This window comes from Hylobates moloch, unplaced genomic scaffold (assembly GCF_009828535.3).
Source record: "Hylobates moloch isolate HMO894 unplaced genomic scaffold, HMol_V3 SCAFFOLD_8, whole genome shotgun sequence".
In the NCBI taxonomy this organism is placed as follows: domain Eukaryota; kingdom Metazoa; phylum Chordata; class Mammalia; order Primates; family Hylobatidae; genus Hylobates; species Hylobates moloch.
In genome coordinates, this window is record NW_026652283.1 from 99,062,599 (window position 1) to 99,077,355 (window position 14,757).

Sequence of the window (14,757 nt, forward strand, 5' to 3'; positions counted from 1 at the left end):
AAGTCAGTGATAAAGACAGTGGTGACAATATCCAATACCAAGAGCATGATGCATGCTGTACCCTCTACTCCCTTGAAATGCCTTAATTAAAAAGAGGGTTCATTCATTCGTCCATTATTACTCATTAGAATCAAGCTTGTCTTTTAGTAAACCATGTGGTACATTATTTTCTACAACTCATAAAAAACACCTTATTCTCACTTTTTTGACTTAAATCAATGTGTGATGTGAGAAAGTGAAGATTTCAATAATATTTCTACTCTTATTTAATTTTGTATGAAATAGACCATTTTTAGAGCAGTTTTAGGTTCACAGTGAAAATGTGCAGACAGTATAGAGAGTTCCCATAAACCAGCTGCTTCTCCCACCACACACAACCTCCATAACTATCAACATTTCACTCCCCAGTAGTACACTGGTTACAACTGTCAAACCTGTGTTGACAAATCATTATCATCTGAAGTTCATAGTTTATTTTAGGATTCACCCTTGGCACTGTACATTCTTTGGGTTTTGAGAAATGTATAATGACATGCATTCACTATTGTAGTATCACACAGCACAATTCCACTACCCTAAAAATCCTTTGTACTCTACCTATTCACCCCTTCCTCCTCTAACCTTAGCAACCACTGATATTTTTATTGTCTCCATAGTTCTGCGTTTTCCAGGATGTCATATCATTGGAATCACATAGTATGTAGCCCTTTCAGATTGACTTCTTTCACTCAGTAGTATGCGTTTAAGGTTCCTCCATGTCTTTTTGATGGCTTGATAGCTCATTTCCTTTTATCACTGTATAGCACTCCATTGTCTGAATGTGCCACCATATTTTTATCCATTTACTTATTGAAGGGCATCTTGGGTGCTCCCAACTTTGGGTAAGTATGAATAAAGCTGCTGTAAACATTCACGTGCAGGCTTTTATGTGGACATAATTTCTCAACTCACTTGGGTAATTGGCAAGGAACGTGATTGTTGGATCATGTAGTAAAAGTATGTTTGGTTTTGTAAGAAACTGCCAAATTCTCTGCCAAATTGACCATAACATTTTGCATTTTCTCTAGAAATGACTGAGACTTCCAGAGTCTCCACATCCTCATTAGCATTTGGTATTGTCGGTGTTTTGGATTTGGCCATTCTAATAGGTGTGTAGTGGCATCTCATTGTTGTATTACAGAATTTGGAATTCCCTAATGATATATGATGTTGAACATCTTTTTGTATGCTTATTTGAAATTTGTATATAATTTTTGACAATATGTCTATGATCTTTGGCCTATTTTTTAATATAATTTTTCATTTTCTCATTGTTTCAAGAATTTTTGTATACATTTAAGATAGTAGTCCTTTATCAGCTACATCTTTTGCAAAAATTTTCTCCCAGTCTGTGGCTTTTATTCTCATTCTCTTGACATTGTCTTTCACAGAACATGGCTTGTTAATTTTAATAAAATTCAGCTTATCAATTGCTTCGTTTATAGACTGTGCCTTTGTGTTATATCAAAAAGTCATCACCATGCCTGAAGTCCCCTATTTTATCTTCTAGGAGTTTTCTGGTTTTGCATTTTAAATTAAAATCTATGACTCATTTTGAGTTATTTTTTATCAGTGTTGTAAGGTCGATGTCTAGAATAGTGGGTTTTTGTTTTCGTTTCTGTTTTTTTTGGCATGTGGATGTCCAATTGTTCTAGCACCATTTATTGAAAACACTGTCTTTTCTCCATTGTGTTGCCTATGCTCATTTGCCAAAGATGAGTTGACAATATTTGTGTGGGTCTATTTCTAGGCTCTCCTGTTGCACTAATATATTTGTCCTTTATTTAAAAAATCAATACCACACTGAATTACTATAGCTTTATAATAAAGTCAGATAGTGTCAATCTTCTGACTTTGTTCTTCTTTGATATTGAGTTTGCTATTCTACGTCTATTTTCTCACCATATAAACTTTAGAATCAGTTTGTCTATATCCATAAAATAACTTGCTGAGATTTTGAATGGGATAGTGTTGAATCTATACATCAAGTTGGGAATAACTGACATCTTGACAATATTGAGTTTTCTTATCCATGAACATAAAATGTCTTTCCACTTATATAATTCTTATGTGATTCATTTCATCAGAAGTTTATAGTATTTCTCAGATAGATTTTGTACATATTTTGTTACATTTATGCCAAAGTATTTTATTTATTAGGGTGCCAATATAAATGACAATTTTAATTTTGATTCTACTCATTCATTGCTTATATATAGAAAATGTTCTTATATTTTTATCTTCATTTGCCTTTCATTTTCTACGTATTGTTTGCTATTGGTACATTATTAATATTTATAATATTTAGCTCCTGTTATATATTTCCCATAATTTTATATTCTGTGTTTACTATTGATCCCCTTCCCACTGTGTCTTCTTTCATCATCTAGTTGTCTGGATTTTGTCCAGAGAAGTCTGGATGTTTAAAAGTCTGTTTGTTTTAAAAGCAGGCTACTTGGTATTATGCTACCAGATTCATTTATGTTTGAAAATTTCTACATTTTGGCTATTCCGTGAAAAACAACTTGACTAGGCATATACTTCAGGGTCATATTTTTATTTCCTGTAAAAAAATGTTGTTGTTGTTTTTCCTTTGAATGCTGTTTTGGAGAAGTCTGGGCCCAGAATAATTCTAGAGAATTCCTTATTCTTGGTAATTAATGCCAGTGCTTGTCTAGAAGGTATCTTCATGCCAGCTTTTATATTAATTTTTCTTTTGATTTGCTTATTTAGTTTCGTCTTCATTTCAGTGACATCTTTTAATACGACATTGATATTTTTTCTTCTATTTTTGGGTTTTCATCTTTAAGAATGCCAGTTATCTTTTTGGTGGATCACCTTTGTCTGCTGTAATATCTATTTTTTCTCTTGAATTGGATTAGTATATAAGTCCTTTCCCTCTTGCATGTTAAATGGCTATCTTTAGCTTTTTCTCCTTGTCAACAGTCTGTCATCCATGCTTACTTACTGGTGTTTGTTTAAAAATAATTTAAAAATTTATCTGTAGTTGTGTTGCTATTGGCCTCAGTTTATTTTCTTATCAAGAAAATCTTTATTTTTATCTCATTTTGTACACTGTTTTGCTTGCTATTTTTTTGTCTTATCTTTAAACATTTATTTCTTAAATTCCTGACATTATTTAGTTCATCTATAGCCGAAAGCACCTCTAGGAAACGTCCCTCTTTTCTGAAAGCTTATCTTTTCTTCAAGAATAGATTCTTCATGTATTTTTGGTATAGTATAGTTGTTTTCCCATTATTTTACTGCATATGCTAGGAGAGATGTATTAGACCTTTCTCTCTCTTTGTCTCACTCCTTTATGCTGGATACTCTTAACTGGGCAGTGGTGTCAGGTCTAAAACAGCGTGGGTGGATCCTCAATGAGTCTTTTTCCAATCCAGTTGTAAACTGTTTTTCTTCTAATTTAAAACTTGAAGGTAGTGTAGAGTGGGAAGCAGTGGTGTACTGGAGCCTGCTCATACAAGCTCATGAGAGCAGGTTATTCCATTTTTGCAAGTTGGTTATTAAATATATACGGATGTTATTAAAAATTAAATCATATTGATTTACAAATAAATGCATTGTATTAAAAACTCCCCCATCCTGATTACTTTACTATATTTTTCTATTATCCATACTATTGAGTTTATTTAAGACCATTTTTGTGCTTTCAGTGATGTCACATTCATTGCTTGAAATCAGCTATGGTGGCAGTTTACACATCATGAAAATTGGCAAATACTACAAATCAGAGCTAGGCTTATTGTTTTGTTGATGATCTAGATTTAATAAAAAGACAGAATGTTAATAATATATCTTAAACATAAATGTGTATTGTATATTTTGTCATTATAACAGAAAATTGAGAAAATATTTTTTCAGTATTTGGAAACTACTACCCAATACACAAATAATTTGTTCAATTTATTGACAGATGAAAACTATATTATTTCACTTATTCTTACTAGACAAATAAAGAAAAACATCAATAAACATTCATGCTGGAACTACACTCATTGAGTACAACCATAGCTTGGCCATGAACACAAGAGTTCAACAAAATTCAACAAAACTATTCTTAAAAATCATTTGGCCATATGGAATGTGTTGTGTATTTTATTATTACTGGTAAATAATGTTTGTAAATTTATCATTTTTATGCTATGCATTCTTCATAAGAGTACAAATTTTATAAACATATATATACGTATATATACGTATATATATATACACACATATGTATATATATGCATATATTCCTCCCTACCTCTGCCCAGAGATCCAGCTGTTAAACATTTACCAACATCTCACTGGTGGGAAGGGCTGCATGGGGTTGGATGCACTTTTATTAGTGAATGTGAGCATTGCTCACATGTTTTATAGCCAAGTTTATTACTCTTTGTGAGACTGTATCCAGGGGTACTAGTCAAAATATTTACAACCTGAAAGCCAGGCACTTAGCAATCAAAACAGCAAGTAGATATTAGCCATGGTATTCTGGTCCTGTGAAAAGATACTTTTAGGACACAAATAATGTTTTCAATTTAACTTGAGGCATTATAGCTTTTCATTCAGTTCCTGAGTCAGCCAGATTGTTCTTTTATACTCTTTTAACCCATTGTTTCCAGTAACTATGACCACTTTCTCCTTTTGCCCTGCTCTTGCTCTCTTTATGATTTGGGAAGAATTTTATGAGTGTCCCTTCCCCCCACTGCCTGTTACCTCTGAGAATCTTAGATTATTTTCATTCATTTTCATCTTTTCTTTGGCTAAATCTCTAGTTTGGGGATTTTACATCCCAAGTTTTGGGTTTTACATCCCTACTTATTGCCAGAGACAATTAGATTGGGAAATTAACATCCTTTTGTTTTTTTTCTCTTTATTTTCCTTCTTTTTTTTTTAACTTTTATTTTTAGGTTTGGGGGTACATGTGAAGGCCTGTTACATAGGTAAACACGTGTCACAATGGTTGGTTGTACATATTACTTCATCACCCAGGTATTAAGCCCAGTACGCAATAGTTATCCTTTCTGCTCCTCTCCCTCGCACTACCCTTTATTCTCAAGTAGACCCCAATGTCTGCTGTTTCTTTCTTTGGGCTCATAGGTTCTTATCATTTAGCTCCCACTTGTAAGTGAGAACATGTGGTATTTGGTTTTCTGTTCCTGCATTAGTTTGCCAAGGATAATAGCTTCCAGATCCATCCATGTTCCCACAAAAGACATGATTTTGTTCTTTTTTATGGCTGCATAGTATTCTGTGGTATATATGTACCACATTTTCTTTATCCAATCTGTCATTGATGGGCATTTATGTTGGTTCTATGTCTTTGCTATTGTGAATAGTGCTGCAAGGGACATTTGTGTGCATGTGTAGAATAATTTATATTCATCTGGGTATATACCCAGTAATGGGTTGCTAGGTCAAATGGTAGTTCTGCTTTTAGCTATTTGAAGAGTCACCATACTACTTTCCACAATGGTTGAACTAATTTACACTCCCACCAACAGTGTATAAATGTTCCTTTTTCTCCCCAACCTCACCAGCATTTGCTAGTTTTTAACTTTTTAATAATAGCCATTTGGACTGGTGTGAGATGGTATCTCATTATGGTTTTGATTTGCATTTCTCTGATGATCACTGATGTTGAGCTTTTTTTCATATGCTTGCTGGTCGCATGTATGTCTTCTTTTGAGAAATGTCTGTTCATATCCTTTGCCCACTTTTTAGTGGGGTTACTTGTTTTTCTCTTGTAAATTTGTTTGAGTATCTCATAGATGCTAGATATTAGACCTTTGTCAGATGCATAGGTGGCAAATATTTTCTCCCATTCTGTAGATTGTCTGTTTACTCTGTTGATAGTTTCTTTTGCTTTGCAGAATATCTTAAGTTTAACTAGATCCCACTTGTCAATTTTTATATTTGATGCTATTTCTTTTGGTTTACTCATCATGAAATATTTGCCCATTCATATGTCCAGGATGGTATTGCCTAGGTTGTCTTTCAGGGTTTTTATAGTTCTGGGTTTTACATTTAAACCCTTAATCCATCTTGAGTGGATTTTTGTATATGGTGTAAAAAAAAAAAAAAAAAAAGGAGTTCAGCTTCAATCTTCTGCATATGGCTAGCCAGTTCTCCCAGCACCATTTATTGAGTAGGGAGTCTTTCCCTCGTTGCTTGTTTTTTGTCAGCTTTATCGAAGAGCAGATGATCATAGTTGTGCAGCCTTGTTTCTGGGCTCTCTATTCTGTTCCATTGGTCTATGCGGCTGTTTTTGTACCAGTACCATGCTGTTTTGGTTGCTGTAGCCTTGTAGAATTGGAGTTGGATAATGTGATGCCTCCAGCTTTGTTCATTTTGCTTGGGATTTTCTTGACTATTCGACTCTTTTTTGGTTCCATAGGTGAATTTTAAAATAGTTTTTTTTCTAGTTTGTGTGAAGAATGTCATTGATGGTTTGATAAGAATTAAATCTGTAAATTGCTTTGGGCAGTATGGCTATCTTAATGATATTGATTCTTCCTATCCATGAGCATGGGTTGCTTTTCCATTTGTTTGTATCATCTCTGATTTCTTTGAGCAGTGTTTTGTAATTCTCATTGTAGAGATCTTTCACCTCCCTGGCTAGCTGTATTCCTAGGTATTTTATTCTTTTGGTGGCCATTGTGAATGGGATTACCTTTCTGATTTGGTTCTCAGTTTGGCTGTTGGTGTACAGAAATGCTAGTAATTTTGTACATTGATTTTATATCCTGCAATTGTACTGAGTTATTTATCAGCTGAAGGAGCTCTTGGACCAAGACAATGAAAATGTCTAGATATAGAATCATGTCTTCTGCAGATATAGTTTGACTTTCCTCTCTTCCTATTCTAATGCCTTTATTTCTTTCTCTTGCCTTATCACTCTGGCTAGGACTTCCAATACTGTGTTGAATAGAAGTGTGGACGGAGGGCATCCTTGTCTTGTGCCAGTTTTCAAGGGGAATGCTTCCAGTTTTTGCCCTCACAGTATAATATTTTATGTGGGTTTGTCATAGATGGCTTTTATCATTTTGAGTTATGTTCCTTTAATACCTAGTATATTGAGTGTTTTTAACATGAAAGGGTGTTGACTTTTATTGAAAGCCTTTTCTGCATCTATTGAGATAATCATGTGGTTTTTGTCTTTAGTTCCGTATATATGATAAATCACATTTATTGATTTGCAATATGTTGAACCAACCTTGCATCCTGGGGATAAGTTTACCTGATTATGATGGATTAACACGTTGATGGGCTGCTGGATTTGGTTTGCCAGTATTTTGTTAAGGATTTTTGCATCAATGTTCCTCAAGGATATTGTCCTGAAGTTTTCATGTTGTGTCTGCCAGTTTTTAATATCAAGATAATTTTGGCCTCATAGAATAAGTTGGGGAGGAGTCCCTCCTCCTTAATTTTTTGGAATAGTTTCTATAGGAATAGTACCAGCTCTTTTTTGTACATCTGGTAGAATTTGGCTGTGAATCCATCAGGTTCCAGGCTTTTTTTGTTGGTAGGCTATTTGTTACTGATTCAGTTTTGAAGATTGTTATTGGTCTGTTTAGGGAATCAGCTTCTTCCTTGCTCCGTCTTGGGAGGGATTTTATGTGTCCAGGAATTTATCCATCTCTTCTAGGTTTTCTAGTTTGTGTGCATATATGTGTTCATAGTAGTTTCTGATGGTTGTTTTCATTTCTGTGGGGTCAGTAGTAACATTCCCTCTATTATTTCTAATTGTGTTTATTTGTTTTCCTCTTTTTCGTTCTCATTTAAAACTCTGTAGATTTTCTTTGGCTCTGCTTGAACTCAGACATAGTCATGGTGGTTAAGATTTTTGTGGAAATTGTTATCTTTCCATTTGGAACTGATCAAAGTAACTGTTTTTTCACCTCTTTCCAAGTTAGACATGTATTGTAAGAGTTTGTGTGTGTGTGTGCGTGTGTGTGTGTGGTGGAGGGGGTGTTTATTTTCCATTTTCCTTCCATTGTCTCTTACATATTTCTTTGGAAAGCAGGGATTGGATATTAATTTTATTTATATTCGGATATAATACCTCAGAACATTAGTTTTCTATTGACAAGTTACAAATTACTACAGTCCTAATGCCTGAAAACAACACACACATTGATTATCATACCGTGTCCATGGATCAAGAGTCAGGAATGGCTCTGCTGGAACCTCCACTCACCACTGATGAGCTAGGAACAAGTTGTTCACTTTATTAGAAAATTGTCACCTTTAGTTTCCTCGTGGGTGTATAACTAAAATCCCCAACTTATAACTATCTTCCAACCACGGACCACTGTCATCAGCTAGAGGTCGCCTTCAGGTTCTTACTTCCTGAACCCCATCGGTCATTTACAACATGGCTGTTTGCTTTCTTCCAGGCCAGCAGGTTCTCTCTTTGACTCCTCACTTTATTCTATTTGATTAAGTTAGGCCCTTCCAGGATAATCTCTTTTGGCTAACTCCAACTCAACTGATTAGTAACCTAATCACAGGAGTGACATCTCATTATATTCACTGGTTCTACCCAGTTAAAGTAGGTTAGGGGATTATAAGGCATGCATGTACACAAGGGAGTGGGAATTTGAGATCCGTCTTAGAATTTTTTTCAACCACACTCAGCCTTGCTAATTTTTAACATTTTCAATCTTTCTTACTGGCAACAAACTCTTTCTATATCCTCATGATTGCTGTTAGTCTATTTTAGCTGTTTTTTTAATGTTTGTTTACTTACATTTTCCTCTTAGGTTATAAGTAAAGGAGGATCTTGAGGTCAACACCTCTGTGGATTTTCAGTAATCCCTTTCATTTTATTCTCCTGTAGCTCCTTCAGAATTCACACTTAAGTCATGAATACTGTCGTGCTAGGAAAACAGAAGAGTGTTAACCCTAGAATAAAGAATTCTAAAGAGTACAATATTTGGAAAGTTTCCACCAAAGAGAAAAGGCAGGTAAAAGCTTTTCATATGGGAGAAGAAAAGAGATTTGAATGAATCAATACTAAAGTAAAGATAAAGCTTGTGACCCTCAGTAACTCAGTGCACCCTCCCATGAGTGCCAAGAACAAAATGGACAGTGACTGAGAAGGTGTCAGTCATGAGGTGTGAGGTGAGTGCTGAGTCCCTGCCCATCTGCCCAGTAAAAAATATCTGAACTGGTGCCAAAGCAGCAATGTGGGGAAACGAAGTCTTTACTGCTCCAAGAGGCCAGCCAGTGAGTTACAACATTTGTGACACTTCAGAAGAGAATGCAAGGAGGGCAGAACTCTATGCCTAGAAAATAGGCAAAATGAGCTACATTTCATTTGTGGGTCAATGAAGCCATGGAGAAACATAGCATGAAGGCAGGAGATTCCCTGAGGCTGTGTCAGCTTTCCTGTGTGTCCAGATGCCATCTTAGGAAGGTGGAGAAGAGAAAGCTCTTTCAGACAGAAATGAAAACCTCATTTTACCCCCAAATAAGATTGTTTACAGTAGGAAAGACTTTATTACTTATAACTGGAAATAGCTTCTGCTGTCAGTGGAAATAGAAACAGAAGAAAAAGTTTGTATTTGTTACAGAAATAGAGAAACTGAAGTTTATATGTACACTCTAGGTTGTGTTGCACTAAATTTTGACCCTACTCTTCATGTATTATCTCATTTAATCATTTCATAAACCTTACTATTATTCTCATTTTAGAGCAGATAGTACTGAGATTATAGGAATGTAGATAATTTGGGCAACATCACAAAGCTAGTAAGTCATAGATGTAAAGTTTTGCTTGACCGTAAAGCTGTCTATTTTAATCGTCTAGCTTAACTATATAAGAGATATATTATTTTGGTGACAATTTAAGTGACACCAACATGAGTTTCATTGCAGTCAATATATGAATTCCTAATTGGGACTTCAAATATTCAGAAAGCATGTTAATTTTTAAAGGAGAATATTGAAATTCAAGGTGGTTTTCTTTTTCTCTACGTCTACATCACAACTTAGTCATTGATCCTGCCTACAGACAATGAAGTCAGCCTACACTAAAGACTCCTTCTTCAGAATCATTCTGATCCCTCAAAATGGTGTTACATGCCTTTTTTTTTTTTTGGATTTCTTCATTGTTTGGTACCATATAGTACCCCTTATCCAGACTTACCACTGTGCAAGAACACAAGCCTAGGGAGGCCGATTTAGGAATTAAAACCAGTCTACCTCCACTGGCCAAGCTTTGGCACAGAAAGATACCCACTTGATAAGACAGTGGTGGCCGTGACAGTATCTCTGAATAGGAAATGGTTATTCACCCGAAGTCCCACCCAGACTGTAGATCTTTGAGGACTGGCACTGCCTTGGTCTTTACTTACCCATTTTATCTTGTTATTTATTACTTCTTTTCTGGATGATTTTCATTCTCTTTTTTATATCATCCTTTTTGTTCTTTGTCTGTGTCAGTTATTTTATTCATAGGAAAAAATGCTTGACTTGCAAGGCTGAACCATGGTAGGCATATACAAACTACTGTGGTTTTAATTTAGGGGGAATAAGTGTAAAAACATTCTGATGTATTTATTTGAACAAAATGGAAATCAAAAGATCTAAAAAATATATCTTTTCATATTCTAAAATTTGTCTCCCAACAAAGTCTATTCAGGGATGCATCAATATTTTGAGTTCCGGCCTAGGTATTTGGCCGAAATATACTCTTTTCCTTCGGCCTCAGCATTGGCCTTTGAAGGATTTGGGCTAAAGATTCATGAATAATTTCATACAATATCTGATATCCTTCACCATGTTTGGGCACAGTCACGTGATCATATACATTACTATCATACTGAAACAGCATCGCCAAGTTAGTAAAATGAGCAAGGTATTTCATCCTGATTCATTGATTCTTGTACATACGATGAAACTCTAGCAGTTATTTGATTATAAATGTACATTTATTCTCCAACCATAAAATGCTACAAAAATTAATAGTGATTTTGAAAAATTTTAAGAACCTTTCAACAGTGAAATGAATGGAGAAATGATTGACAGAACATACTAATGCTACGAGATTATGTTAGCTATGTAACTTGGGAAGAATATTATATTCTTCTAGGATCAGAATATATTTACAAAAGTTAAATAATAATACAAGGTAAAAAACATTTATATGGTATTTCTGATCTTTATAAAATTATTTGGTGTGTTAGTATTCACAACATTAAAAAAGATAGCATTTAAAAACTATATTTAATTTTCACTTATTTAACTATAATTAGGCTATGAGTCTGTCAAGAAAAGCCTTATTGAGGAATTGTTCTCATTTTGTGAGAATGAGTCAAAAGAAGAATGTCAACTTTTTCAACTTTTTATAGAATGAAAAATCAGGAAAATGTCATGCGATTGTCATTGACAATAGAACAAACGTAAAAGCTGTGAATAATTCAGGCATCACAAGCATTCAATTTTTTCACATCCTCAGTTTTGTGTTTGGAAAGTTATTATAGAAATGCGTAATATAACAGATTTTCTATCTGTGAGAAGAAAGATAATAACCATTTTCCTCATTCTACTTAAGCCATAGACAAGCTCTATGGCATGCTAGAAATGTCGAAACTTCTTGTTTGTACTTTTACAAATATTCAACCAAATGAAATAGCAACTATTACATGTTTAAAACAAAAATTGCTTGAAATAAAGAAACCTTTAGTACTGAACTTTGTAAATATGAAAATCAAACTAACAACAGACAACTTCTTGAAAAGAAGATAGTTTATGTATTGGAATCTATTGTACTAAAGGATAAAATTAATGATGTTTCTTGAGAGTGAAAATATTTCTTATGTGTATCTTATAAAAATAAAGAATAATCATTCCATTATTCTATTCTGGGAAAGATGCATGGATGGAGGGCAACTTTATGGAGAACGATTGTAGTTATTCCCAAGCAATATGACAAGATCATGCCATTATTTCCATGGAATTACAGCAGCTTCACAGCTAGGCTTCATTTCTGCATTCCCAAAGCCATCCCTGATGATTATGTGTATATTGACCTGTCCATTTAGTTATTCAGCATAGGAAAAAAAACTTGTTTCTGGCTGAGTGATGAGATTTATTAATTAGGTTTATTTATTAGGAGGAGTCACTGGGAAATTTTAGAGCAGAGAACAGTGTTACTTGCATAAACAAGTTATTACTGTAAAAAAAAAGTTTCCCTAAGTGTTCAGAAATGCCCTGTGCCTATTTCTTCATAAACAGTTGCTTCAGATAAGTTTCACAAGAAAACAAAGAACACAAGGAAAGTCAGAAAGACTTGAAGTTCTGAATAAAATGCAGTGAAACTCTTCATCTTGAAAAGAAAAGCCTGAGTTTAGCAATTTCAATTGGTTAAAGTTGAACCCTTCCCTTTCTAAATAAGCAAATATGAAAAAGCAAGGAGAGAGGGGTTCACAGTGATGTATGATGAAACATAGGTAAGATTTTGAATTATTGGACATTTGGGTTTAGAATCCTAGTTCTGACACTTTACAGCTGTGTGATCTTTAAATTTTCTAAACCTCGGTTTTCTCTTCTGAAGATAAGAATCATAATAGAGTCTACTGTATAAGATTATTATAAGGATTAAACAAACTAATCTTTATAAAGTGCTTACTAGTTAGCAATTATTGTATGAAACAATCTCAGTACTCATGGCTCACATAAAACTCATTTATTATTTACCCTGAGCCTGTGGGCAAGCTTGACACTGCTGCTGACCTGGCCCAGGCTTGGGTAGTGTTACTTGAGTTCAATCACATATCTGCTATCAGAGGGATGCTTTTTGGGGGATGGCTGGTCTAGCATGGTCTCACTCACACGTCTGAGGAATTACCAGATATTGGCTGGTTATTACGCTGATTTAGGAAATGGGGATACATATTTCTCATGATCCAGGTACCTAGCTCAGGCTTGTTCTCATAGCAGAAGCAGATGTCTAAGAGAAAGAATGGACACATTTGAGATTTCTGGAGGCCTAGGCTTGGAAGTGGCACATCATTACTTATACCATATTCTGTTGGCCAAAGCAAACCACATGACTAAATTCAACATAAATGGAGTGAAAGTACATTTCACCTCCATGAGAGGAACTGTAAAGTCACATGGCAATGGTTATGAAAACCTGGAGGTCTGAACAATTGTGGCTATTTATGCAACATACCACAATGCATAGCACAATGGTTGGTACATGCGAGTGTTCAGTAAGAGACCACTCTTATATTTTCATTGTGGAGTGAGGTAGGTTGAAGGGTTTAGGGGGTGGAATGCTGGCTTAGGAATAGGGGTGCAACGGAAGAGCCATAACTATGCTCTGGCCTTTCAGAAAGAAGCCTGAGCTCTAAAGATGTGCTAGAAACCAGCTTCCCCTAGGTGTCTAGCTGACCACGGTCACTGGATTGGAACGTTTGTATCATTCTTTTTAACTGTTCTAATATTAAGAAAGTCTCAAATTCTTACCCCATAGCTGGGCAGAAAATGAATAATTCTGTATTCCCAGAGGAACCTTCTTTGTCACAATTGTAAAGTGATTTATCCACCCCAGGTCACTGGTAAATTGAAATTTGAGCCAGGACTTTGAGGGAGTTACTATCTCACAACTAAGTGCTTTGACAAGGTGGGATGAGCCAGGTTAATAGAAAAAGCCACTTTTAAAGGGGATTTTTTTTTAATCCACACACTTTGCTGGAAACCTTTAACATAAAGATTGATAGCAAGTTGGAAAAATTGCAGGAGAAAACAGAAAGGCATTACTGAAAGTAAGGAGTATAATTTGATTTTAAAGCACCCCATCAGCTACCAGTGGGAGCGCTGAAGGGGCTGGAGGGCTTTGGAGTGGAAGTGTGCAAATGGAAGATAGTTATTTCAGGAAGACAGAATCAAGAACCAAAATTTGGGCTAGAAAAACTCATTACAAAGTTTCTTATTATAAATAAAGAGAAACGTTGCAATCCACTACCAGCCAAACCCACAGGCTTATCTCTAACTTCTGTTCACATAAGGTATATGCCCAGAATTTTTTGTCAAATGCCAAACGGACCCCTTCCCCTCTCATCATCATATCCCTTTAAGATTAAGGGACTTTTATTTCCTTGCCCACAATTATATTATATTTAAGAAGACATAGAAGTGTCCAAGTTTTAAATGTTATTATGCAACCTCCCCTCCTACAAACTACTCACTCTCCATCCAGAAAGGGTCTTAGAAAACTGGATGACACTGAGAAGACCTCTGCTTCTCCCAGTTCTCCACTAATCACAGCCTCAATGCCTTTATTGGACTTGAGATTACCAGAAATAACACAAATGTACCTTTTATGCTAGTTTCCTTCAAGCAGCACAAATTGTCCAGGCTTCCCATGTTTCTGTGATGCCCAGGCCCACATGTAAATGAGCTCTATGAACAGAGAGGCACCTCAGCTACCAACCCCCACCATCTTCTACCTGCTTTCATATTTTAGTTTTTCCATAGCACTTATCACCAACTATTCTATGTATTTTGCTAAGTTTTATTTACTAAATTAAGTGTTTAATGTATTTATTTTCTGTCCCTGCTAGAATAAAAGCTCAATGAAGTTTGGCATTTTTATTTTTATTTTTGCTACCTTCCTAGTGTCTAAGACAGTGTATGGTTCATAGAGACACTTGGCAAATATTTCTTGAACTAGTAAATGTCAGCTCACTCCTGTGTATA